This window comes from Lonchura striata, chromosome W (genome assembly GCF_050655825.1).
Source record: "Lonchura striata isolate lonStrDom1 chromosome W, ASM5065582v1, whole genome shotgun sequence".
In the NCBI taxonomy this organism is placed as follows: domain Eukaryota; kingdom Metazoa; phylum Chordata; class Aves; order Passeriformes; family Estrildidae; genus Lonchura; species Lonchura striata.
This window is the reverse complement of record NC_140743.1, coordinates 42,210,994-42,238,402: the sequence shown is the minus strand read 5'-3', so window position 1 is coordinate 42,238,402 and position 27,409 is coordinate 42,210,994. Positions and strand designations below refer to the sequence as shown.

At 46.0% G+C, this 27,409-nt stretch overlaps 3 long non-coding RNA genes across 4 annotated transcripts in view; all 3 read right to left on the bottom strand.

Annotated features, from left to right (window-relative positions):
- The window catches only part of LOC146763208 (uncharacterized), a 662,135-nt gene that overhangs the window by 219,752 nt on the left and 414,974 nt on the right, over positions 1–27,409 (bottom strand). The window lies entirely within an intron of this gene.
- Positions 3,602–4,889, bottom strand: LOC146763221 (uncharacterized). The gene is made up of 2 exons (XR_014952622.1): positions 4,770–4,889; positions 3,602–4,258 (listed from the first exon to the last, which is right to left on the bottom strand). It is a non-coding gene; the product is annotated as an uncharacterized LOC146763221 (long non-coding RNA).
- On the bottom strand, positions 16,136–22,969 carry LOC146763220 (uncharacterized). 2 transcript variants are annotated; one of them, XR_014952600.1, is made up of 3 exons: positions 22,469–22,969; positions 21,811–22,367; positions 16,136–16,364 (listed from the first exon to the last, which is right to left on the bottom strand). It is a non-coding gene; the product is annotated as an uncharacterized LOC146763220 (long non-coding RNA). The 2 variants fall into 2 exon arrangements; XR_014952599.1 differs by having other exon boundaries at positions 16,142–16,364; positions 21,811–22,010; positions 22,152–22,948.

Here is a 27,409-nt window from a genome sequence, read left to right as displayed (position 1 = left end):
GAACCTCGGAGTCGTGTTTGTCCTCTTCTCTGAAAGGTACCCTGACAAACACCGCCTCCTTCTTTAAACAGAAAAAAGGAAATGTCAGTCTCAGATTCAATCAAAGAAAGAAACTGAGAGTTTCTAACCAGGCAGAAGCATGGGAAAGAGTTGGAGAAGAATGTAAATAATCTTTTATCTCTTGTTCACATTGTTTATAGTTAAGTTCTATCACTGTGTGTCATGCACTGTGCACCAATGCACAGTTGTTTTCACTTCAGGACCAATGGAATTGGCCTGGACAAAGCTCTGTGTAAAGAGCGATGCATTTTGAAATAAATCGGAGTTTTACTCTCAACAGCATTCTGAGCAGAGTCTCCTCATTCCCGTCCTGCCTCAACAGCATCAAAATATCTAGGGCACTGGCTGACAAAAGGCAAGAAGAAATTGGACTCGGACCGGGTGGCAGGGATAATCACATTACCTCCCCCACAAACAAAGAGAGAGCTCAGACAACTACTGGGACTTTTGGGCTATTGCAGGCAATGGATTGAAGGTTACAGTGAGAAGGTAAGGTTTCTTTATGAAAAGCTTACCACAGACAGGCTCAAATGGACCAACCAGGATGAGGAAAGCTTCAAGGAGCTAAAAGAAACCCTTATGGCGGCTCCGGTGCTAAGCCTCCCCAATGTAAAAAGACCCTTCCAGTTATTTGTGGATGTCGGTAATCACACTGCCCATGGAGTTCTAACTCAGGACTGGGCAGGGACTAAAAAACCGGTTGGGTATTTATCAAAACTCCTGGATCTTGTCAGCAGGGGGTGGCCCACTTACAAGCAATTGTGGCAGTAGTAATATTAGTAGAAGAAGCTAAGAAAGTAACCTTTTGGGCTTCATTATCAGTCTACACCCCCCACAATGTAAGGAGCATTCTACAGCAGAAAGCAGATAAGTGGCTGATGGATGCTAGGCTTCTGAAATATGAGGCTATCCTGATCCACTCCCACGATTTAGAGTTAAGAACCACCTTGGCACAAAATCCAGCTCAGTTTCTGTTTGGGGAAGCAAAAGGGGTCCCTTATCGCAACTGTGCTGAAGTGGTGGGATTACAAACCAAGATAAGACCTGATTTGGAAGAAGAACTTGAGGAAGGAGAAAATTCATTTTTGGATGGGTCATCAAGGGTTATGAATGGGAAAAGGAAGTCTGGATGTGCGGTGATAGATGGAAGGATGGGGAGGTGGTGGAGTCGGGACCCCTGAGAGCTGGGTGGCCAGCTCAAGCTTGTGAATTGTATGCAGTGTATAGATCATTGAAGGGACTGAAAGGGAAAAAGGGAATGATTTTCACTGATTCAAGGTATGCATTTGGGGTGGTACACACCTTTGGGAAGATCTGGGAAGAGAGGGGATTGCTCAACACTCGAGGAAAGGGACTGATACATGAGGAAATAATCAAACAAATTCTGAAAGCAATTAGGGGATCAGAGGCAATTGCCATAGTCCACGTGAGAGGACACCAAACTAGAATGCAGTTCAGGATCCGAAGGAACAACTTAGCAGACAAAGAGGCAAAGGGTGCTGCATTATTGAAGGTAAATACCTGGAGATTGAGGAAGGGGAAGCCCAGGAATTTCCCCCTCTTCCTTCTCAGAAGGAGGTAGAAGGTTACCAGAAGATCAGGGGCCATCGGGAAGGAGGTAAGTGGAAATTACCAAATGGGAGGGAATTATTGTCAAAGGATTACACTAGGAAAATTTTGCGGAGATTGCATCAACAGACACATTGGGTGGCCCAGGCACTTGCGAAGCAATTCCTGAGATTCTTCGGGTTCTACCTCAATCTCCAAGGGTGTGTGTGCTGTGTCGCCAATAACAAAATACTGTTCGGTCCCATGTGGTAAACCTTCATGTCCTGTGAGATGTTTGACAGGTCCACTCTAATGACTTCCCAATCAGTAGATCTGAAATGAAAACCTTTGGTAGTCATGAGCCAAAATCGGCCTAGCAGCTGCCAAACCTTGTTAGTTGAACATCTGACATTTTTATTTTTCTGCCACCCCCACTATGGGTCCCTTCCTCCCCCTTATTTGTTGAGAGAGAGGCGTTTGCACGTGTGGGTCCTGCTATATTTATATCTTTGCGTGTAGTTGTACTGACAGCAGGTCCGTGCTGTAAATTCAGTTTTTTTGTTTGTTGAACTTTGTTTCTGGTTTAGGGGGCAGGTTCTGGAGAAATGTCCTGGTTTCTTGCAACAGAGGCAGATGATGTGCTGCAGCTGGTCTGGTGACATTGTTTGCCTCCTTGGATCTGGTACCGCATCTGCCACAGGCTGTGGGTGTGCCGATCCTGTATTTCTGTCAGGACTACTGAATAGTTCTGCTTTCCTGGTACAGGCTTCTATCATCTGTGAAAGACTAGGTGGTGGGTCAAGGGGAAGGCTGAGAATAATTCTACGGCAGGTCTCATTCCTCTGAGTCATCTCTTTAATCAATTCTGCCTGTACCACTGGATCTTGTACTTGTCTCTCCACTTGTGTTCTTAACCGATCCACTAACTGTAAGAAATTCTCTGAAGGAAACTGTTTAATGTTAAGGCAACTGCCCTTAGCTTCAATTGTTGGTAACTGATAAAACATTATTTCTGCAACATTACATATCTTATCTAAAACTGACTTAGATAACACTCGAGTTTGTTTTTCTGGACAGTGCCAGTCACCTTCACCGCACAGGTGGTGTTTTGTAATAGAATTGCCATCCTTGTCATGTGCTTCACCAGGAGTTTGTTGAATCTCCTGTAATACTGCTGTTAAAGGCACTTTCCATCTGCCTTCCCACAGACCATATTCTGAGGGAGTTAACAGACATCTAAACAAATATTTAATGTCCTTGTGTACCATCTCATTTGAATTAAAGGTTGCCCTCATCATCCCTTTGAAAATCTCGCTCGATCTCCCAAATTCTCTCTGTATTTTGCAGATCTCTGTTTTATCTCTATAGGGTAACGGTTGGCAAGCCCTAGTCCCATTTCTCTTACCAAGATATACAACAGGTGCTACAGAGGGTATGCTTTCGTCAGCATTTTTCTGAGTTGCAAAAATTTCTGCTGCTCTTCCAGTGCTCAAAGAGGCAGGAGGCATTCCCTCCCCCATCCCTTGAGGCCTGGTGAGAAACAGCTCTGTACCCCTTTCCCAGGGTCCCGGGAGAGGCTGCTCATGTCCTCTTGCTGCGGGGGAGTCCCTTCCCCCGCCGAGGCAGTGAGCTGGGCTTGGCCCTCCCCCACCAACGTCATCTGGCTTGGAGGCTGCAAAGGGGCCGGCCCCTCCCCCGTTTCCGTGGCAACTCAGAAGGATGCACTGGGAGGAAGGATGGGGTGGGGCTGCCGAGGGCATAAAGGGTTTGGGGAAAGGATATGGAGTTGGGGCGGGGATTGCAGGAAAGGAGGGATTATGGGAAGGAGAAGGAAGCACATGGCACCCTCCATTGCTCTGCAGCATGTGTTCTGCAGTTCTCAAGGACCCTGCCACATCGTCAGGGCTCTGGGAAGAGAGAATTTCACCTTTGGAGCAGTCAGGACTATATTCTTGAGAAGAAAGAGGTGTGATATGTGAAAAACGCCAATTACTTGGTTTTTAAAATTTTAAATGTTTAATAATAATAAAATGGTTATTAAAATAACAATACAATCAGAGTAATAAAGTTTAGAGTTAGGACAATTACAAGACAATAAAAAGCAAAGAATTATGGACGTTCGGATGCTCTCGGACACTAAGTCACTAAAAGCATACCTTGTGAACAAAGGAATAACCTTAAAATCCTGTTGCATATTCATAGATCTCATACACGATGCATAAATTCCTTGTAAATTAATAACTTTTCTGGTTTTTGTAAACTTCTTCTCCTTAATCCTGTTGGTTCTACAAAAGCAGAGAGAAGGTGGAAGAATGTCTTTTCTGATAAGGAGGCAGTAAGTCTTTATGGACCCCCTTCGCTGACATCTCTGTGTGAAGAGTTTCATGATTATCTCATCTTCCTGCTTGAGCTTGTAACAAATCCTATATTGCAGAGTTTCTATTTTAACATTATCTTGCAACCTAAAACTACATTTAACACACTACATAAGACAATACAGCATACCTTTCTAACATTACACATATAATATTCAACGTAACATTTGTGAAAAGTCAATCATAAAATATGCATTTTTCACAATCCCTCCTCTTATTCTTTATAAATCATTTGACTTGAGCAATATTTCTGATCCTCTTGCATTCTTTGGACTCTGTTGGTAATCAAATAAAACATGGGATTAAACAAAGAAGAAATATCAAAACACTTGTAACACATAAAAGGAAGAATCCTAATTTCTTCCACCATCCCATTCTCAATACATAACCCCACCTGTTAGTTTTTAACACTGTTTTCCCATTTTTGGACTGATAGCTGGGACATAATTTTATTCTCATATCCTTTGTTTTTTTCCAGGATGACTTCCCCATTGCCATCTATTTTCAACAATCTGTACACCCCATTCTTTAGCCAATAAATAGTGTAAAGCCAACCTATTTTAATACACTGCAGTTATTGTTTGTCTTTGCTGACTGTCATGGTTTGACACTGGCACAATGCCAGGGCCCCCATGAAAATGCAATCTCTCAATTGAATGCTGTGAAATGCAATCGAGAACAGAGCAAAGCAGACCCAAGCTTAATAACAGGAAAAAATTGTATTAAGCTAATACTATAAAAGAAAAAAAGAAAGAAAAAAGCACACACAAAGATCAAAATGAAAACCTTGCAAAGCATTCCTCCTCTCACCACCCGACTCCAACAAACCACAGCGAGACACAATCTGGACTCCAATCAGGTTTCCACCCTCCAGGCAATCGATACCTAGTCCATCGAGGGAAGAGGAGTCTCTCCTGTGCCACAGACCCCCAAGAAACACAGATGCCACATCATGTGTTTCCATGTCACACATGGCACCGCACAGAGAAAAAGTTTGCCATGGTGACCCTTCTCCTTTCCATGCACAGTGCTCTCACCACCAATGCATGGATGGACAGACTGCTTTTAGGATTTTTCCTTTCAAGGATGCCCAGCCAACAGGGGAAAAAAACAACAGTTCAGTTTTGCAATTTTTTGGGACCCCAGTCCCCCCCATTTTCCCCTGGGGCCGAGGGTCCAAGAACAGAGATCTTCTTCTCTTCTTCTTCTTTGAGGACAGGGGGCACCACCACAACCCCCCTAACTTTTTCTCTGTTCACTCCACTTCTGTCTTTTCCCAGCTGAAGCATGGTCTCTTTGGCTCACTGGCATCCTCCTAAAATACAGTCTCTCTTGGAGGAGAAGATTGGTTCAGTCTGTGGCTACCAAGAAAAAGTCCAGCCAAAAGCCACTCCATCATTCCCTCCCATCTAGAATTTCTCCTTCTAACATCCCAGGGTCCAAGCTGTCTCTCTTCCTCTCTTTCAAACCAGGGAGGAGAAAAATTTCACAGAGCTTTCATTTCTCAGGAAGGGTTAAAAGTCCCGACTCCCAGGGATGGCTCGATGCCCAGGCTCCGGCTCCCGCGGCCAGCTGGGCACTTTGCGGCCCCCCCTCGCTCTTCTCCTTTCCCGCGGTGAACTGCTGACAAACCGCCGCTGTCTCTTTCTCTCTCTCTCTTTCTCTCTCTCTCTCTCTTGGCTCTGGGGGTGGAACGGAGACATCCCAGATTTCTCCACCCTTCCATCTGCAGGGGGCCAGCCTGGTTCCAGTCCCTCCACCCTTCAACCTACCTCAGTCAGGCCATGGGCCTTCCCCTCCCCCACCCAGCCATGGGACAAGCAGTGGAGAGTCTTGCACTGCACGCTGACCGGAACCAAAGAGAGCAAGTTCTCCTGGGAATTCTGCTTTTAACCCCTCTGTGTTCTCAGAGGCGTGTCCACCTTCAATTGGTCAATATCCAAATTGACCTCTTCCTTCCAAGAAAATTCTTTTTCCGTGTCAAACCACGATACTGACTCAATATTAATTCCAATGCCTGGGCAGCTTTGTTTGTTATCTTCTCTATAACTGCTTGGAGTCCTATAATATGATTCAGTATATAATTTGGGGTCAATACAGAGCTAGACTGCTGTGCTGGTTTTACCTTTTTTGTTTACTAATTCCCTTTTTTCCAAGTCTTGGACTATATTTCTGAGATCAAATGTAAAACAAATCCATCTCTCTCCTTTTGGACATTCCATGCCCCATGTATTACTACTTTTTCCTAACTTCTTTGTAATGTAATAATTTTCCCCCTTTTTCCTGCAGGTACTTAATTTGTATGGGTTATAACAGTGGCTGTTGACATGGGTGTGTGTAACAAAAAAGGAATTTTGATTTCTTTCCATGTAATACTTTCCTGTAGCATTTGTGACACGATCTTGCTGGTATCTCAAAAGGTAAAAGACAACAAATGAGTGACAGAAACAGGAATAACAGAGGCCTGGTATGACTTATACACCCACCTCCCCTGCCTATGGATTTGCTTCCCATAGCAGGTACGTGTGATCTTTTCGGTGGCGAGTACAGTGGTCAATCCAGGCTTGCCTTCTGTTTCCCTTGTCACTCCTTTTTTACTAATTTCCAGGCAAATTGGTTTTGACACCTTTTAACTGTGGTTTCCCACCATTCCTCAGGTATCTCTCAGTCCACAGGCACTGATAATTGCCATCCACAAAACCAATTTATTACTTCAGTTTTCAGTTCTTTCTGTATAGGGGATAGATTCAGTACTCAATACCTCTTGCAACGAGAACACAGATTTTGTGAACTACAATGACAATTTATCCCATAATTTAAACATTCACTTATAACCCAGTTTGCATGTCCAAAATTGGGATGAATCAAATAAAGTATACATTACAGTATTATTGGCAATTTCCCTTCTTCCCTGTAAAATTCACAGGCTAAGGCCAGAATAGGAACTCTTTGATTAAAATAGTTCTGATCCTCATGTTTGAAGTGGCAGTACTCCTCTCCCGAGGAGGTGTTGGACGCACCTCAGGGCTTATTCAGGCAGTGCTTAAAAGCCATGCTGTAAGCTTTGCCTTATTTCTCAGTTAGGTGCTATTCTTTGTACCTTCCTAGGTTGATTTGGGTCTTCCCAAACTGTTACCACCCAGTCCCAGTTCAAAGTCAATTTGGTATCACCCAGTTTTAATATGATAGTCCATTCTTCAAGGTTCTTCAGAAGTTCTTTGATTTTGCTTTCATGAATTCACCTTCTTTCTGTGGTTTGGATTGCTGCTTTAGTGGTATGTCGCTGTCGAGGCAGGACGCGAATGAATAGACTTGACTCAGAAGGCTGTGAGAGTAAGACTGATTTATTCAAACTACACTGCTCTTTTATACAGAGCTTTGTGAGGACCAAATCTATTGGTTCTGAAGTGAAAACAACCCAAAGCATTGGTGCAAAGTGCTTGACGAACAGTGATAGAACTTAACTATAAACAATGTGAAAAACAAGAGAGATAAAGAATTATTTACATTCTTCTCCAGCTCTTTCCCAGGCATCTGCCTGGCTAGAAACTCTCAGTTTTTTTCTTTGACTGAATCTGAGTCCCACTGTGGTACCTGGAAAGAACTTAATAACACAGTGGTAAAAGAAAGACAATACTGCATTAACTTTTACCACTAGTTTTCTTCAGAACTTTTTAGGTTTAATTAAAAAGATTTTTTCTACAGCCGCTTCTTCTTCTTGTATCTGTCTGTGTTAATAGCTGCAGAGGCCAATTCTTCTTCCTGTGAGCTATAATTAGTTAAATAAAAAAGACTAGGACAAATTTAACATGAAATGTATCACATTTCTTGCTTTTTTTTTTTTTTTTTTTTTTTTTGGCAACATTTACCTGTTTTAGTATTACAGACCTGTTGCAGATGATAGATAGATATGATTGTCCCCTCAGCTAGCCGGATGTCACTTCTGCCCTTGGATGAGTCCTGGAGTGAAATGGACTGTTCCATCCCACCCCCCAAAAGATGTATGGCTCATCCCACACCTCTGTACCTGCCCCTAAAACATCAGTGTCTGTAACCCCATTGGCCCATGCCTTGTCCCGGCCCATCTAGGAGCCCCTGAGCTCTGAGGGGACCTGTGCAGAGCCCTGAGGAGAGGGTCTCTGCTTTTGCGAACTCGAGGTGAGCTACACAGGTCTAAAATATGGGACAATCCCACTCTGCCCTTGATAGAGATCTCTATAAGCAACTTAACCATCTTTTACGTAGTCATAACAGTACTTTGCCTAAGAAAGAGTTAAAAACCCTCCTGGAATGGGTCCTGCCCCACTTCCCTCATGCTGAGCGGTCAGCCACCTTTACCAAAGAATTCTGCGACTCAGTAGGTGATAAGATTTTTATTGACATTTATAGAAGAGACCCCAATGCTTGCGATTTGCTCCCAGCATTTACAGCTGTGGCCGAACTGTTCGTTCCACGAAAGCCAGTCCCGGCCATGTGGCTGGCCCGCGCGGCTGCCGACGACCTCGCCGAGATCCCCTTCTGCCCTGCCCCTCCCGCGTCCGCCATGACCCCCCCCCCACCTTCCGTGGCCGCGACCCCACCCCCAACCGCCGCAGCTGCCCCCACCTTCGCCGTGACCCCCCCCCGAGCGACGCAGTTCCCTCGCCCCGGCGGCCCCCCCCCCCAACCCGCCCAACCCCCGCCTCCGCAGCCGCCCCCACCCCTCCCGCTTCCGCTGCGACTCCCCCCCAACCACCGCGGCCGGCCCCGGCCCCGTTCCATCCCCGCGCCGCACGGCCCCATCCCCCGTCCCCGCCGCCTCTGTCCCGGCCCCCGCGCCCTCGCCGCAGCCCCCCCCCGCACCCCCCGACCCTCGCACCGTTCCGCCAGGCGCCGGGCCCGGCGGCCACAACCGCCCCCCTTACTGGCCACGGGGCTCGTGCCCGCCCCGGCTCCCCCCGAAACACATCTGGTAGCGGTGGTTGCTACTTTTGCTGGCCTGTTACAAAGCAGCTTTGCCGTGTTTCTACAAACACTCGAACCGGCACTTGCCAAAGCTGCCTTGCCGTCGCTGCTCGCACCAGGAGAGCGCGTGGCCACGCCCCCAATCCCGGCCGCGTGGCAGGACCCACTGGGAAACCCGCCACCCCCACCCCAGCCCGAGCCCTGGCTGCGGGGGGACACCCCGGGACCCCGTGCTGCGACCCCGCCACCCCCCGCCCCTTGGCAACCCCCCCGCGGCGCGAGCCCAACATCAGAGGTCCCCGGTGGCGCGGTAGACATGGCCGCCATCTTGGCTCGGCTGGCGGACCACGTGACGCGCCCCGCGCATGCGCATTTTGCGGTGCCCCCGGTCTGGCCGGTTCCTGCCGCCTCTGCCGTGCCTCCGATGCAGCCTGCCACTCCCCACATGCCCCGTGACACGGTCTGCAATCAACCAGAACCCTCAAGCCCAGCGGCGGCGCCGGCAGGACCCCCAGAGCCAGCAGGAGGAGTTCCACCGCCGCTGCCGGGGCCGGGGACTGCCGAGTCTCTTCTGGGTTCGCCGCTAAATCCCTCCGTGCCGGATACCCACCCGGAACTCCTTCCAGCCGCGCAACAAATAGTTCCCCTCACACCGCCGCCCCCGCCGCCCCTGGACGCCTCTGCCCTAGGGCCACCAGCAGCTTCCCTAAAACCACAGCCTACAAACCCCACAAACTCCCCAGCCAGTCTGCCGGCAGGAGATGATGATTCTGAAGCCTCAGCCTGGAGAGATCCCTCCACGCCCTTGGGTTTTTCCCATGAGCCTTTGCTGACAATCACTACTCCTGCTCCACTGCCTCAGCTACCAGCCACTGCATCTGATTCACAGCTTAGCATGCAGCCAGGGAAAGAGGAATACCACCTGGCAGCTGTTTTGACGAGTACAGGATCCACGGAGAACTGTGCTACCCCTACCAATACCACCCCTGCTGCCTCAGTTTCCCAAAATGCCCAGAAAACCATTGATAACCTCCAACTGATAGACAGGCATAGATTCAACCCAGATAGTCCCAGAGAATGGACAGCTGTCCCATCTCAGGATGAGAGAAAATTCCTAAAAGCAGCAAAATATAGTAGTTTCCCTTTTTCCTATGGTTACCAGCTGTTGGGAAGTACCATAGAAAAGACGTCTGAGGCCCTAGAATGCAGCTTATTAAAACAGAAGAGGGGAATGTATCAGGCCACACCCCAAAACAGGTTCAGCAAAGCCCCATACGCATACAATTTTTCAAATTGCTGTATAGGAGGGCCTGACATCCCAATTTACAGACACTTTCTGAACAACAAAAAAGCAAAAATTAAAGTCATAATCAAAACCTCAGTCACAGGACGAATAGAAAGCCCATGCAACCTTGTAACATGGGAGAGAGAGTTTGCTTGTGTTTTCACAGGTGAAAGATCCAAGGGGGTCCCAGCAAAAAATGTAAAGTCCTACCACGCACCAGAATCTAGCAGTACCCTCACAGATAACAGTGACTCTGCAGGTGCAAACCAAGAAGCAAGTGCTCAGACTTGAACTGTGCTAAGACGAGATTAAAACTACCTGCCAGAAACAACTCAAGATTATGGACATTTGTTTTCACATGCATGTTACTTTTGTACCCTTGTTGTTACAGTTGTTCTCTTGTCCCAATTTTTGTATTGAAGTTTCACTTATAGGTTAACCAAAGACAAATGCCTGGGTTGCTCTGGCCAAGACTGCAAGCTCTGATACCATATCTCTAACTGATACAAAGCCCTAATAGACTTTTTCAACCTAGTCAATTATAGAACCTTCCCCAAAAGGTTTTAATAACACTACCTCAGTTAAATTCTTCCATTAGACTAAAGCAGTCAAAAGGTTAAAATGCACAATCAGTAAAGAAATAGACGCCATCTCAATTATAATTAATAATCTAGCTAAACAGTTTATCTGAAGGTTTGAGCTCTGCATCTTGGCTAAAGGAACTCTGTAAAGTTAGCCTGATTGTTTTAAGAGTAATAAGTGTAGTTTCAATAGCAATATGTTATATACCCCAAGTTGTGCAAAAGTAGTAATTAAGTCAGTATTTACCTTTTAAAAAGTTTAACGAAAAGGGGCAATTGTTGCAGATGATAGATAGATATGATTGATCTCTCAGCTAGCCGAATGTCACTTCTGCCCTTGGATGAGTCCTGGAGTGAAATGGACTGTTCCATCCCACCCCCCAAAAGATTGTATGGCTCATCCCACACCTCTGTACCTGCCCCTAAAACATCAGCGTCTGTAACCCTATTGGCCCATGCCTTGTCCCGGCCCACCTGGGAGCTCCTGATAAGGGGGCTCCGAGGGGCCATGCGGTCTCTTGGACTTCCTGCCCCCCTTGGACCCTCTCCCCACTCTTGGACCCTTCCCCCTCTTGGAACCTCTCCCCCCTCTTAGACCGTTCCCCCTCTCTTGGACTTCCTCCCCCCCTTGGAACCTCTTCCCCCTCTTGGACCCTCTCCCCACTCTTGGACTTCCTCCCTCCCCCCTCTTATACCTCTCCTCCCCTGTTGGGACTTCTTCCACTCCTCCCCTCCTGGGGCTTCCCCTCTCCTACCGTTTGTCTCTCCACTCCCCCATCCTCTTAAGCCTGGCCTCGTGCTACGATAGTACGAGGCTCAAACCTTCCTACACCCTCAATAAACCTCTTTCCCCAAGAGCAAGCTTCAGAGATCTCTGCCTCCCTCCACCCCCACTGTGCAGGAGCATAATCTTCCCACACAGACCCATTCTTCAGAACAAAAAACAAAAGCCTCCACTTCTTAAAAAATCAGAAAGAAAAAAAAAAGAAGTCTTGTTTAAAAATTAAACCACTTTGTGAGAGTCAGCTTTCTTTGCTTTGATCTTATCTCTATTGGTGGTCCCTCTCTCCCTCTTTTTCACAGCCTTGTGTTTAACTCTGTCCTTCACCACTTCCCCCCCTTGTTGTCACTCTACCTAGCAGGAATGGGGGAGAACTTACAGATAGCTACAGTATGGGGACTTTGGGGGTGTATTTCACTCTCCCTTTCTCTCTCTCTTTCTCTCTCTCTTCCTTTCTCTCTCTTTTTCTCTCTTCACATTTCAACATGCACATTCCAATATCAGTCCATTTTCTAACATTAGTCCTACATCCTGGAGAGGTGAGTCTGCCAGTCACCTCTCCCCCCTTTTTCAACTTCCTTACAAATTCAATTACTTTTGTTATCTGTGTTCTGCAGGTGTGTAATTCACGGCACCCTCCACCAAGGCTACCAGCCACTCACAGCTGACAGTGAGAAAACTAAAGACTTGTTTTGCTATCACAATTTTCTATTCACAAGCTTGAAAGGGTTGCAGGAACAAGGTAAACAACAACTTACTTCCAAAGTGATCCTGCCTACACCAAAAAAAATTTAAGGCAATGCTAGTTAGTGCAATAAAATTTGCAAAGAAGCCAAGGTTTGATTTGGGAAGTGCATCTGAGGACACAGAGCATGAGTTTTACAAATCTATAATTTGAAGAGGGAATAGAAAAAATATGGATACAGTGGGGGAGACAGCAAGTAAGGAATTTGTCTCTGCAATACTCTCTCTTTGACTGCCAGAAAACACTGTCTAAAGAGGTTCCTACAGTACCAACAATAACTGTATGGGAAGAGGCACTCTTGAATTCAAGCTTTAATGTCAAAATAGGAAGCTGCACCTGAGCACTGCAGTGGTGAAGCACCCTGCCTGCAAACTCACCAGAGGCAAGCCACTGCTGCCACGCAGCAGGGCTACCTGCCGCACAGAGGGAATCATGGCCAAGCCCTCCCTGCAGGCCTGGGTAATCCACACAAGGAACTCACAACTGCTTCATAGCTCTTTAACTCATTCAAGAAATAAGAAACTATAGCAAGCAGAGATCTCCCCCACCATCTTTTTCATATGTGTGTGTCACACACCCACTGTGACACTGAAAGTAACAAATTAACAGTTTACATTAGAAGATACTGAAAATTTTTCTTCATCTAGCTTTGTAGGTTCCCTCTTTTATATGTAGCCACCTCCCATTCTGGGACAAAAAATTGAGCCTTATTTTTCACAAGTATTGGGCATGCACAACTTTAGTTGCTGTTCCAGATACACTGCAAGTAGTTAGCACTTCCAGAAAAACTAACAGACAAACAAAACAAAAAATGAAGAAAGCAAAACACATTTGGGTACACGAAAAAGGACTGGCTGGAAGGAAAAATGTTTCTCATTGACTTACCAAGCAGCTGGTGTTACCTTTAGTTTAACTTTACACACTGAGAACCACTTGATTGAACAGCCTCACATCGACTCAAATTAATAGCAGGTTTTGCTATGTCACAGCTGTAAACTAGTTTTTCAGTCCTAGAGCACAGTAAGTTATGTATTTCAAGATAAAAATCACTATGCAAATTGGAAGACATTTCGTACTGCATGAGTGCTACAGTGCACTCAGGATATGCTTTTACCCATTTCCAGGGACCCCTATGACTGGGATCAGATAAGCCTGGTCCCTTCCTTCCTGCTCTGATGGGGTTGGCAGAGAGCCAGAAAGCCCTCCCTGTCCAAAGCCTAGATAAGGCTATGACCCTTCCTGTTCGCTCTCTTTTCCCCCTCATCTCATGGAACAAAGAAGCTGAACAAATGCATCAGGGATTAGAGCCTCTGCCTCTTTTGAATCTTTGCCCATCTCCTGATGTGCCTCCCCTCAAGGCCTCGTATATCTGGGCTAGCCTAGTAATTTGGGGGGCTGAGAGTGGACAAGCATCACATGAGGTGTGCACACAATCAATTTACCTCCAAAAGTCATTTAACAACTTTCCTCTACCAGGATTGCAGTAGCTGCTATTGCTTGAATACACACTGGCCAACGTTGATTTACTGGATCCAACATCTTTGATGAATAAGCCACTGGTCTCTTTACTCCTCCCCACTCGTGAACCAAAACCCCATGAGCTACCCCCTTTTCTACATTTACATGCAGATGAAAGGGTTTTGCTAGTGAAGGTAAGCTTAAAGCTGGTATTGAGGTCAGTTTTAACTTCAGTTTTCTTAGTTTTTCATCATCTTCTTTGGTCCATTTTATATCATCTCCATCTGTCAATTTTTCATACAAAAATTTTATTGCCTGTGTGTATCCCTCAATCCACAATCTACAATATCCCAATAATCCGAGTAGTTTTCTGATTTCCCCCTTTGAAGAGGGAGGGGGAAGGGATAGAATTCCTGTGATTCGATCTGGGTTGAGCTTCCGACTACCCTTACTAATCAAGTGTCTAAGATATTTTGCCTCTGATTCTACAAATGGCAGCTTCCCTTTTGATACCCTTAATCCTTTTTCCCCAAGAAAATTCAAAAGCTTTATAGTAGCCTCTCCAACTTCAGCTTCCCCAGAAAGTAAAAGATCATCCACATATTGGATAATTTGTATTCTAGGAGGAGTGGGGAAAGTTTGTACTATTATTTCTAAAGCTTGTCCAAATAAGTTTGGAGATTCAGTAAACCCCTGTGGTAGTTTTGTCCATCTTAATTGCTGTTTTCTCCCAGTTTGTGGATCCGCCCATTCAAAGGTAAAGATATCTTGGCTCTCCTGGGCTAATGGGCAAGCCCAAAAGGCATCTTTAAGGTATTTTTAATGACAAGAACTGTGAAACTCTATCCTTTTGCCACTGTTACTTTTAAAGTATCTTTGCTTACCTTTTGGAATATTTAACAGACAGGTTCTTTCTGCCCCTGTGTCTACCACAAACTCCAATTCTTCTTCTTCGGGACCCACTTCTAAAATTATCACAGGCTCTAGATGGTATTTGTCCCCCCAAAAAATAGAGCCTCCAACATCCCTATTCTTCCTCGGTGCCAGTCTCTTTATAAATTTTCAGATCTGTTACCCTCTTAGGACAATCTCTCTTATAATGACCTTCGCCCTTACAGTAAAAGCAGACATTCCTAGAATGTTCCTGAAACTTTGATTGCGTTGGGATTTTATTCTTTCCTGTTCCCCTGTCTCTACCACTGTCGCATCTAGGAGTAGTGCCTGTGGGTTTTTTTATTGTTTTCTTGCAATTGTTTTCTCTCATGGTGACTGCCACAATCTTTGCTTTTAGTTTGGCTTTGGCTACAGACTTTCTGAGCCTCCTTTAATAAATCATCTAATAATTTGTCATGTCAATCTTCAATTTTTTTCCATTATCTGGCCAAGCACAAAGTCAATCCTTAACAAAGCTTTTTTTCACATCAGTCTCAGGATCCACTCTGGAACACTGCCTCCTATTTCTCCCAAGTCTGCTCAACCACACAGCCAGAGCCTCCCCCCTCTCCTGCTGTGCCCCAAAACTCCCCTCAGCACTTTGCCCTCGAGATGCTGCTCCCCCTATTTCCCCAACAATCAAATTACAATACTAATTCATATGTTTTCTCCCCTCCTCATCATTTTGACCCCACTCAGGAGGTGCAGTTGGCATTTTATCCTCCCCGTGGCAGCCTTGTACATTTTCTTTACTCCAGGCTTTTATGCCTGCAATTCTGATCATTTCCCTTTCTTCTGGAAAAAAATAGTATCTTTATTATTGACCACATTTCTTCCCAAGTATAAATGTTTGAACTTAAAAATTGGTCTAATTGTTCAGCTGTGCTTATGGGATCCTCCAAAATCCCTTAGATTTCCTTTTTTAAAATTCCTGACCCCAGAAGAAGTCAAAGGAGCATTCACAAACCCAGGTCCATCCCCTCCTATCCGGACCTCTCTTTGTGGAAATAGACCAATTTCTTTATCCCAGTCTTTTTCTATAGCCTTTCTACCATGTTTTGCGGAAGAATCCAGAGAATGTTGCCTTCAAACTGAACTTCTTGTGTTACTATAAGGGGCATCCTCCAGATAGAAAGAGTTTCTTTGAGCTGGGGCTGCAGTTACCAGGGGAACGGAGCTCCGGACAGGAAGGGGGGGTGAGGGGAGGGCATACCACTGAGACTCCATCCTCCAAAGGCGGAGCATGGGCAGAGTGTACTGCCGGAACTGCCAAGGGAGGGGGCAGTTCTTGGGGGTACCGGACTAGAGCGCAGTAAACGTGCACGAAGTTAATGGTGGGTGGGTCGGTGGTTCCCAACAGAGGCAAAGCAGCAGCGGCGATGCCCAGTGTTATAAATTGAGGCGAATAATTTGATTCAGCCTTTTAAGATCAATTAATAATTTTATTAATTGCAGCAAGCGATAGCAAGCAAACAGCGCTGGGTGCAGCTGGGGAGTCTGGCTCCGCCAAGAGAGCTGACAACCTTCCTTCTCTTCAGTCCCTTTTTATACCTTTTTTTTTTTCTTCGTATCGTTGTACCAGGCTCACAACAATTGGTTTCACAAGTGGGGGTGATGGGTCTCCTTCCGCTGCGATTATCAGTTCCAGCAAGTCCTGCAAGATTTTTCACAATCTTTGTTTGTGGTTACCAGCCTTGCCCAAGCCTGCAAATTCCATGCCCCGACCCCCCCCCCCACCCTTTTATCCTAATTTCATACTTTTGATGAACAAACAAGTCAATGAAACAAGTCAATGCAGTTTTTCACATAATCCCCCATTTTATCTTTTATCATTTTGTTCATCAAATCGTTTTATTTCTTGGTGGGCTAGAATCAAAGTCTCTTCTACATTAGAATCTCCAGGGAGAGTTTAATATTTGGCTTTGATTAGTATCAGGTGTGCTGCTTCCAATCTTCTTTTTATTATTTCAATTACTTTGTTGAATATACATGGGCCAAATGTTAATCCTAACACTAATAATATTAAAGGACCCGCAATTGTAGATAGCAAGGTAGTTAACTAAGGGGAGTGATTAAACCAGGTCTCATACCAGCTCTGCTGGGCCTCTCTTTCCCTTTTCCTTTTCTTAAGTCCTGCTTTTAGTTTTGTCATGGTGTCTCGTACCACCCCAGTGTGATCTGCATACACACAACATTCTTCCCGGAGAGCCGCACACAGTCCTCCCTGTTGTAAGAATAGCAGATCTAGTCCTCTTCTATTCTGCAGAACTACTTCCGATAAGGACTTTACTGACTTTTCCAATGTTGATATTGATTGTCCTATACGTTCCAAATTCTCGTTTACAGCAATCCTCAGGGAATTAAACTCCTTTGTTTGTTTTACTAGGGAGGCTACTCCTGTACCGACACCCGCTCCCCCTGCAAGCATTAAAACTGCCACTGTAAGTGCGGTGAAAGGCTCTCATTTTTGTATGTGGTGTTCTGGGATGTTTTGTACATTATACATATATTCGTTGGGGTGATAGATAATTTTGGGAATCACAGCTACCTGTATACAATAGTCAGAGGTTTTGTTAAATATTTCTAAGGAAATACAGGGGGTAAATCCTCCTTTTGAGCAGATCCACTTGGTGTTTTTAGTGGGAACTAGCCATTTAGCTGGAGTATCTTCCCGTTTAGCTTTAGTAACAGTCTCACATAAATATTCCAGGTGTGTGGGTACTCTGCCAATACATTGTCCCCTTCCTGTTATTGAAGCCAAAGTCATTCCTTTACCCCAGGAATCTTTCCAATTACATTGCGGGGGATTGCTACCATTAAGACGTCTCGCCTTTTCAGATATCCCTACACCTTCGTAAAATGGAGGCCTAATATCAAAGCAGAGCCAACAGTGTTCTGTTAATTCTGGCTGAGTAGCATTTAAGACTTTATATACTCCCTCAACTAACTTCCAGAGAGTGTTAAACCGGGAATCCCCACTTGGCGGTGTTGTAGGAGTTGTAGTTTGGTTATCCGTTATCAGGTTCCTAGCTGTTAAATCCCAAACTATTACAGGATTAGGGTCCACTGCCTGTGTGTCTGCTGGTACAGGCCCTTTCTTTATGATAAATATGCTCCCTCTGTCTTTTCCAGGTTCCCAATATCAAAAGCCCCATGATCTTCCCACCATCCATCCTGGGTCTATGGGCTCAGTTATGTTTAAATGCACAAATTGGCAACTCCCTTTCCACCTGCCCAAGAAGGCGCCACTAGAATCCTTTTGTGGAGGTGTACACCCATAGGGTCCCCATGATACTTTAAGAAATTTATCTCCTGCTGCTTGCCAGTCTGAGGCTATTGTTTCACACCCCCAGTACCCACAGAAATATTCTCCAGGGTAATTGCAATACCCTTTCCCTGGGTTCGATGCTGGACACATGTAAAATCCTGCGGTATTAAAACAGGGCTCTACAGGGGCTAGTTCACATAACTGTGGGGTAAAACTAGGAGGTCCGGATGTTATCTGACTCCGAATTACCCTGCCATCTATTCCGGTTAGCGTCCACTTAAAGGGCTGGTGCAGAGCCGGGGAACCCTCCCCTTTATGTATGATACAAAGCATTAAAATACTTATAATCTGCCAATAAGGGTGGGGTCATGACCTTGTTTTTACTGCATAATATCCTGTTTTCCCTTTTTGGGTTTGTTGCCTTTTTGGTGTTTCAGAGGCAATCAGACGGGTCATCCAGGGGAACCAAGTACTCAGTTTGCAATAGTTGGAGCATTTCAGCATTATTCTATCTGGGGGGGGGACCTGGCTTTTTCCCCTCTGCCTCACTCGCCGACTTGGGTGCTTCGAGCCGCGAGGTAAATTATCTTCTCAGCAGCAGCGGTACTTGCCTAGGCGTCCTTTCCCCTGCTCCCGCCTAACTTCGTACTGTTCCCTATTTTTATCTTTGACCGGGGGTCGGTCACACGGGACCCCCTTTAGTTCCCTCTGACAACACCTTTTTAGAATTTGGGCAACAAATGCAGCGGGTTCGTTAGCATGGAAACAAAAGTTTCCTGATGCACTCCTTTGGTGTATATTTTTTTACCAGTCCTCAGACTCCAAACAAATCTACTGATTTTTCAATTTTCTTGATTTTAACACAATTTCTGTTCAGACCCCAGTTGGCGGCTTCCCCCCTTGGCAATGGACCTGCCACCGTTCTTGACAAATTTTACATGTAAAGCACTTAAAAGGACAACAATAACAATCTACCTTATTACAAATTATCAAATAATCACTAAAATAATTACTAACACATACGAAAGGATAATAATTATAATCTACCTTATTATAAACTACTAAATAATTACTAATAAGTAGGTAATTATATCCCTTTTTGTTCTCCTTTGCGATCGACTTAAATGATGCACACAGAGTTCATCGATTTTTCTTAATGGTAACCTTCAAATTCCTAGGCTGGCTGGCAACTTTTTACTGGTCATCCGTGGTGGCTGGACTTTTAACTCGACTGGCATGCGTCCACTCTTTTTCGGCCATCCGTATCGCAGTTCTTGTGGTCTTCTTTCTTTTCAGATTTTACTAAAAGTATGAACTACTTCATAGGCATATTTAGAATTAGTAAAATTAGTCCCACTTTTTCCTTTCAATAAATTTAGAGCCTTAAGCACCGCATATAATTTGCATGCTTGGGCTGACCAGCTGGGGCTAAGGGGACCAGATTCTACTGTCTTAAATGTTTTCTCATCTATTATAGCATACCCGGAAATTTCTCCTTTTTTTTTTTTTTTTTTTTCAGAACTTGAGAGGACTTATCTACATATAATTGAGCCCCTTCTTTTAGTTTTTCTTCCTCAAGATCTGGCCTTATTTTTGTTTGTTCCTCTATCTGTTTGAGGTAATCATGTGTTAGTTCTGTAATTGGTTCTTTATATATAAAAAAAACCTGGGCTGGGTTTTTCAGGCTCATTGTTTCTTAACTTAGGAGAGGAGACTAGGATGCCTTCATCCTTTAGGAATCTGGCATCCGTTATCCATTTGTCAGCCTTCTGTTGCAAAACTCCATGAATGTTATAGGGAGATAAGATTTTTAGCTCACTTCTAAAGGTTATCTTCCCAGCTTCCTCTACCAGGAGAGCAGCAGCCACTATCGCCTGTAAGCTTGTTTTTTTGGTTTTTTTGGTTTTTTTTTGTTGTTGTTGTTGTTGTTTGTTTTGTTTTGTTTTGTTTTTGGGGGTTTTTTGGGGGTTTTTTGGTTTGGTTTTTTTTGTTGTTTTTTTTTTTTTTCCCAGCTCAATCCTGAGCTAATACACTATATGCTACTCCCTCATTTACATTAATAAATAAGTAAAATGATCTCTTCAAATCTGGAATGCTAAGGACTGGAGCATTGACTAGTTCAGTTTTTAATGCCTCTAATTGATCTTCATCATTGGTGCTCCATTTCAATAACCCATAATTAATTAATTTTTCATATAAAAATTTAACTTTTCTACTAAAATTTTCGATCAATTGTAAAATGGGGGTATTAAAAGGGGACATACATCATTCTAAAAGTCTTTTTTTTTTTTTTTTTTTTTTAAAGCCTTTTTATTTCTGGTTTCAGTTCTTGCCTCCCCTCCTTAGATATAGGATATTGCCTAATTCTGACAGGTATCTCTGGGTTCCTAATAGTTATTTCAAAGGGTTCAATACTTAATTTTCCTACACTATCAGGGGTGTACCAAACCTCTGGATTAATCTTTCTCTCATCCTCAGCCCGGAGAGGACACAATTTTACTGTCAGTTCTCCCTTATTAATCTCTATCCCTATTTCTAATTCAATTATTAAATCCTTTTCCAGTAAATTATAATCTGCTTCTGGTACTAATAAAAACGACCCAATTCCTAATTTGGTGTTACTTTCTAAGAGAACATCCTTGATTACAGGTACTCCAAAGGGTTCCCCTTTGGCCCCGATTACCTGTATTATTTCAGATGAAATCTTACACCCTTGGGGAAGGGTCTGGATGGTCGATCTTTCCGCCCCTGAGTCCACAAGGAACTCATATTCTTGCTGCTGGGGACCTATTTTTTAATTTTACCAGGGGCTCTGTTCTTTCTCTTGTCCCCAGCAGATAGAGCCCCTGACACCCCTAATCTTCCTTAAACTGCTCTTCATCAGCCATCCTTTGACGGCATTCCCGCTTCATATATCCCTTTTTCCTACAGTAAAAGTAAACAATCTTATTTCCTCCACCTTGTGTTCCTTCATGCACCTGTCAACCAGCTCCCCTCAAACCTCCTGGGTGACCACCACCCCTTCTTTGGGGAGATTGCCTCTGTCCTTCCCTTACAGCTGCTAACATAATCTTAGACTGCTTCTTGTAGTTCTCATCCTCCCTCCTAACATAAACCTTCTGAGCCTCCTGCAGTAACTCATCCAGCTCCCTTGCTTGCCACCCTTCTAACTTTTCTAACTTCTTTTGAATATCCACCCACGAGTTTACCACAAAATGAACTTTCAACAGTGTCTCTCCTTCAGGAGTGTTAGGGTCCACTCCTGAATATAACTGAAAAGCTTTTCTCAGCCTCTTCAACCACTCAGTTGGATCTTCATCCATCTTTTGTTGTTCCTTGAATGCCTTTTGTACATTCTGTCCACGAGGGACAGCCTTCCTTATTCCCTGTATTATTCTCCTCTTATTTGTTTCCCCCCCACAAACTTCCATGCAGTAATGAGCCATTTTTACTTTATCTTTTCTCTTCCTAGAAGGAAAGGTATTCCAATATTTAATCATTAAGCCTAATGGACTATCCTCTGAAATATGGGGAAGTTTTACAGGGATTCCCCAACCCATGGGTTCAGCAGGCTTGCTTTTCCTCTGACCCATCTTCTGGAGTGCCTTCTAACACACACACACTTGCTTCCCTCAATTTGTGGCCCAGTCCGTCGCCGGATATGGGAACCGCACTACTATGAGGTCCGCACTTGCTTGGGGAGTCCGAGCTGCTGGCTCCCCTCTCATACACCACACTCGTCACACTCCAGGGTCCCCGACCCCCGACCAGGCGGTCCCGTTCTCCCAGAACAGGCCTCCTCCGGACACCAGGTCCTTCGGAAAATACTTACACCATCCGGTATCTTCGCCCGGGGCTTCGTGCACAAGGATTAAGGGCGTCGCTGGCAGTTCTTTGCTTGCTATCAGATTTTAGGTTCATCGGGTCGGAGTCCGGGGAGGAGTGTCCTTGTAAGGCCACTGTTAAAGCAAAGGCAGTGGGGCGCCTCCTCAGGAGACCTCCTCTTCGGGTGTTCCAATCCGAGTCACGACACTAAATTTGTTATAAATTGAAGCAAATAATTTGATTCAGCCTTTTAAGATCAATTAATAATTTTATTAATTACAGCAAGCGATAGCAAGCAAACAGCGCTGGGTGCAGCTGGGGAGTCTGGCTCCGCCAAAAGCTGACAACCTTTCCTTCTCTTCAGTCCCTTTTTATCCAGCACAAGTGGGGGTGATGGGTTTCCTTCCACTGTGGTTATCAGTTCCAGCAGCAGTTGGTTTGACAAGTGGGGGTGATGGGTCTCCTTCCGCTGCGGTTATCAGTTCCAGCAGCAGTTGGTTTGACAAGTGGGGGTGATGGGTCTCCTTCCGCTGCGGTTATCAGTTCCAGCCAGTCCTGCAAGATCTTTCACAATCTTTGTTTGCGGTTACCAGCTTTGCGCAAGCCTGCAAATTCCATGCCCTGACTCCCCCCCCCCCCCCAACCCTTTTAACCTAATTTCATACCTTTGATGAACAAACAAGTCAATTCAGTTTTTCACACTGGGTACCAAGCCGGTGCCCCCTCCTGCCGGCTCTCCCTCGGAGGGGCAGAGTTCAGTACCGTCTGGAGGGGACGAAGGGCTGGATTCATTGTCCAGCACCGGCCTCTAGGCCGCCGGATCGCAGGGCGGAGACGCTGCTGATGAGTCAGTTTCAGGCGGCGTGGTGGTGGGAGCCGCTGCGCCCTGTGACCGCCCCTCCCCCGTGATGAGCGGGGCGGGCGGCGTGGTCGTGCCTCCCAGCGAGGGCGGTGGAGGCAGCGGCCATGGATCTTCCGCCGACCCTGAGGTCGGCGGCGGCCGCGGCTGCGGCCGCGGCTCTTGCAGATGGAACGCAGCAGGCAGCGCCATGGCTGCGGTGGTTTCTTCTGGGAGTGACGCCGCTGGTTCTGGGTTGGGCAGAGTCGAGGCTGCTGCTGCTGCTGGAGAAGCGGTGGGTGTGACAGTGAAGTCCGCTGTTGGCAGCGGCAGCATGGCAGGCGTGGCATAGAAGGCAGGCACCACCCCCCGCGTGGGAGTCAATCCCACAGTGCGCAGGGCGGAGAAGAACACGGGTGTCCCGCCCAAGATGTGCTGTTGAACAGCAGATGCCGGCACCGTAAATGAAATCAAATCAACCCGTCCGCATGACGTGCAGAGGGGTGGACTGGGAGGCAAAGCCTGTCCCGCCGGCACAATCGGAATTTCTGCGGGTGGCGTTGGGGATGGCTCAGTGGCTGCAGTGGCGTCTGCGCAGGCTCCATCAGCGAAGGAGTCGGGGGGGGGAGGCAAATGTCCCCGCTGTGCCCGGTACAGTTTGGAAAGCGGGGGGCTGCGGGGCCGCAGGCGGCAGCAGCTCCCGCCAGTCTGGGGCCGCCCCGTGCAGTCCATGCAACGCTGGGTGTGCTGAAGCTGATAGCTGTGGCAAAGGCACCCCGGCTGCCTCGGAAGGCGCGGGCAATGTCAGCGGCACCATGCTCTGGGCAGGGTGTGCCCGCGCAGCTGTGGTACGGTCCGCATCCGGGATCCCAGAATGTTCTGGTCAGAATCCCTGCCTGTGTCTAAGGCTATGTCAATGCCCGCCCAGATTGCAGCCAGGTCGGACGCAGCGGTGTCTCCTTTGCGCATTTGCGCCGTGAGACAGCCTCCCAAGTTGAGGCAGACCTTATGATCAAAGGGGGATCTAGGATTCACAGAAAATCCCCAGTCCCTTGCCCAACACAAAAGTCTGATCAGTTCGTCCTCAAAGAGCCAAGCTCCAATAAGAGGGATGCTGGCTCGCCAGGCAGTCAAGACTGCTTGCTCAACTGCCGATGGCTGGTTTCCCATTTTTAGGAAACCTTTCCCTAGCAGATGTCAACTTCAAGAGTCCGACAGTCTGCTATCCCAGGGAAAACCCGTCCCGCTCAGTCCCGGGCTCTTAAGAGCCGGTCCGTGGTCCAAATAGGACCCAGCCTTCTCCGGAAGGCGTGGAGTTCCAGCGTTACCTTTCTTAAGAAGGCAAAGGTGTCCGAGCACAGCCTCCAGGATGTTGGCGTGGAACCGCGCCAGAGGAGACCCTCCACAAGACGCCAGGTTCGGGTCTGCTAACGAGGCTGCAATTCCACTTCAGGTCAACAGACCCTGTTCCTCAGGGTAAGGTGTAATTTCATATCGGCAGTCACCAGATGTCACTGTCGAAGCAGGACGGGAATGAGAAGACTGACCAGAAGGCTGCATGAGAGTGAAACTCCGGTTTATTCAAAATACACTGCTCTTTTATACGGAGCTTCGTGGGGACCAACTCCATTGGTTCTGAAGTGAAAACAACCCAAAGCATTGGTGCAAAGTGCTTGACGCACAGTGATAGAACTTAACTATAAACAATGTGAAAAACAAGAGAGATAAAGAATTATTTACATTCTTCTCCAGCTCTTTCCCAGGCTTTTTGCCTGGCTAGAAACTCTCAGTTTCTTTCTTTGACTGAATCTGAGTCCCACAAGCACCCGCAGGTCCCTTTCTGCCTGAACACTGTCCAGCCACACTGTCCCCAGTTTGTAATGTTGTAGGGGATTTTTGTGGCCAAAATGTAGAACTTGGCACTTAGACTTATTAAACTTCATGCTGTTGAACTGTGCCCATCCATCCAACTGATCTAAGTCTCTCTGCAGAGCCCTCCTTCCTTCCAGTAGATCAACACAAGCTCCCAGCTTAGTGTCATCTTCAAATTTACTAATGAAGGACTGGATGCCCTCATCCATGTCATCTAAAAAAATATTAAATAGAACTGGTCCCAGTACAGACCCTGAGAGACACCACTGGTGACTGGCCACCAGCTGGATGCAGCACCGTTCACCACCACTCTCTGGGCCCGGCCATCCAGCCAGTTCTGAACCCAGCAAAGAGTGCTCCTGTCGAAGCCGTGGGCTGCCAGCTTCTCCAGGAGTATGCTGTGGGAGACAGTATCAAAAGCCTTGTGAAGTCCAAATAGACAACATCCACAGCCTTTCCTGCATCCACCATATGAGTCACTGGGTCATAGAAGGAGAGAAGGTTGGTCAGACATGACCTACCCTTCATAAACCCATGCTGACTGGGTCTGATACCCTGGCCATCCTGTAAGTGCTGTGTGCTAGCACTCAGTATGAACTGTTCCATTATCTTACCCTGTACTGAGGTCAGGCTAACTGGCCTGTAATTACCAGGATCCTCCTTCCTACCTTTTTTGTAAATGGGTGTCACATTGGCCAGTTTCCAATCGTTTGGAACCTCACTAGTGAACCACGTCTCCTGATAAATGATGGAGAGCGGCTTTGCAAGCTCATCTGCCAGCTCCCTAATCACCCTAGGGTGGATCCCATCTGGTCCCATAGATTTATAAATATCCAAGTGTCCCAGCAGTTCTCTGACTGCCTCTTCTTGGATAACAAGAGGACCATTCTGCTCCCTGGCACCAGCTACCAACCCCTGGGGACAGTTGTCTTGAGGACAAGCTGTCTTACCACTAAAGACTGAGGCAAAGAAGGCATTAAGTATTTCTGCCTTTTCCTCATCTTTAGTTACTAGGTTGCCTGCCTCATCCAATAAGGAACCGAGGTTGGTTATACCCTTCCTTTTACCATTAATATATTTGTAAAAACTTTTTTATTATTTTTAACAGAAATTGCCAGGTTAAGTTCAAACTGAGCTTTGGCCTCCCTAATTTGTTTTCTACATGCCATAGCAGCTCCCTTAAATACTTCCTGAGAAATCTTTCCCTCCTTAAAAAGATGATACATCTTTTTTTTATTTCTAAGTTCCTTCAAAACCTCATTGCTCATCCAGACTGGACGCTTACCTCATCAACTCATTTTTCAGCACACAGGTACAATCTGCTCTTGTGCCCTCAAGATCTCTCCTGGACTCCTTTGTTTTCAAAGGCTGTTTCCCAAGGGACTCTCTGAATAAGTCTCTTAAATAGGCCAAAGTCCGCCCTCCGGAAGTCCAACGTAGAGATCTTATTTATATTCCTCCTTGTTTCACCAATTATCGAGAATTCTATAATTTCATGATCACTGTGCCCCAAGCAGCCTCCAACCTCCACATCACCCTCCAGTCCATCTCTATTTGTGAACAACAGGTCTAACATTGTTCCTCCCCTGGTGGGCTTGCCCACCAGTTGTGACAAATGTTATGCTCCACACAGTCTAAAAACTTTCTAGACTGTTGTTTTTCTGCTGTATTAAGCTCCCAGCAGATGTCTGGTAGGTTGAAGTCACCTACAAGAACAAGGGCTGATAATCCTGAAACATTGTTTAGTTGCTTATAGAATTAAGTTGTCCACCTCTTCATCCTGGTTGGGTGGACAATAGCAGACTCCCAGTAGGATGTCGGCTTTGTTTGCCTTCCCCTTAATTCTTACCCATAGGGACTCAAATTCATCATCATTAGTTTCAATACCTATGACATCCAAAACCCCCCTAATATAAAGGGCCACCCCTCTACCTCTTCTCCCTTTTCTGTCTCTTCTGAAGAGCTTGTAGCCATCAAGGGCAGTGCTCCAACTATGTGAGTCATCCCACCATGTTTCTGTGATGGTGACTACATCATAGTTCTGCTGTTGCACCATGGCCTCCAGTTCTTGTTTGTTGCCCATGCTGCGTGCATTGATATACATGCACCTCAGCTGGGCTACTGATTTCTCCCCTAACACAGTCTTACCATCTTTGGGCCTGCTTCCAGAGAGCCTAGATGCATCCCCTTCCCCCTTCAGACCTAGTTTATAGCCCTCTCAACAAGGTCTGCCACTTCATGAGCTAAAAACCTCCTGCCCTTAACAGAGAAATGTATCCCATCTGATTCCGGTAGAGCAGGTGCTGTAAAGATTGACTCATGATCAAAGTATGTGAAATTTTGCTGATGACACCAACCCTTGAGCCACTTGTTAATGATGTGAGTTCTATTCCTTTCATTATTTTTTTCTGCCACCAAAGGGACTGAGCAGAACACTACCTGTGCTCCTGCCCTATCAACCACTTGACCCAGTGCCCTAAAGTCCCTTTTAATCACCTTGACACTCCTCTTTTCGATCTCATTACTGCCAGCTTGGAGTATGAGCAGTGGGCAATAGTCAGAGGAATTAATTAGCTTAGGAAGTGTCTCAGTGATATTTCGTACTTGGGCCCCACTGAGACAGCAGACTTCCCTGTGGGAAGGGTCTGGTCGACATACGAGGCCCTCCGTCCCCCTCGAAAGGGAATCACCAGCTACAATTAACCTTCATTTCTTCTTGATGTTAGAGGTGGTAATCCGTTTTTTAGACGAGTCATAATTGGGAGGCTCACTGAGAAGATAATTTTCTTCTAAATCATCTGGCTGGCAGTATTCATCCAAGTATCGGGATGAATCAAATAAAGTATACAGTATAATACTAATGGAAATTTCCCTTCTTTCCTTGTTGTATTGTGTT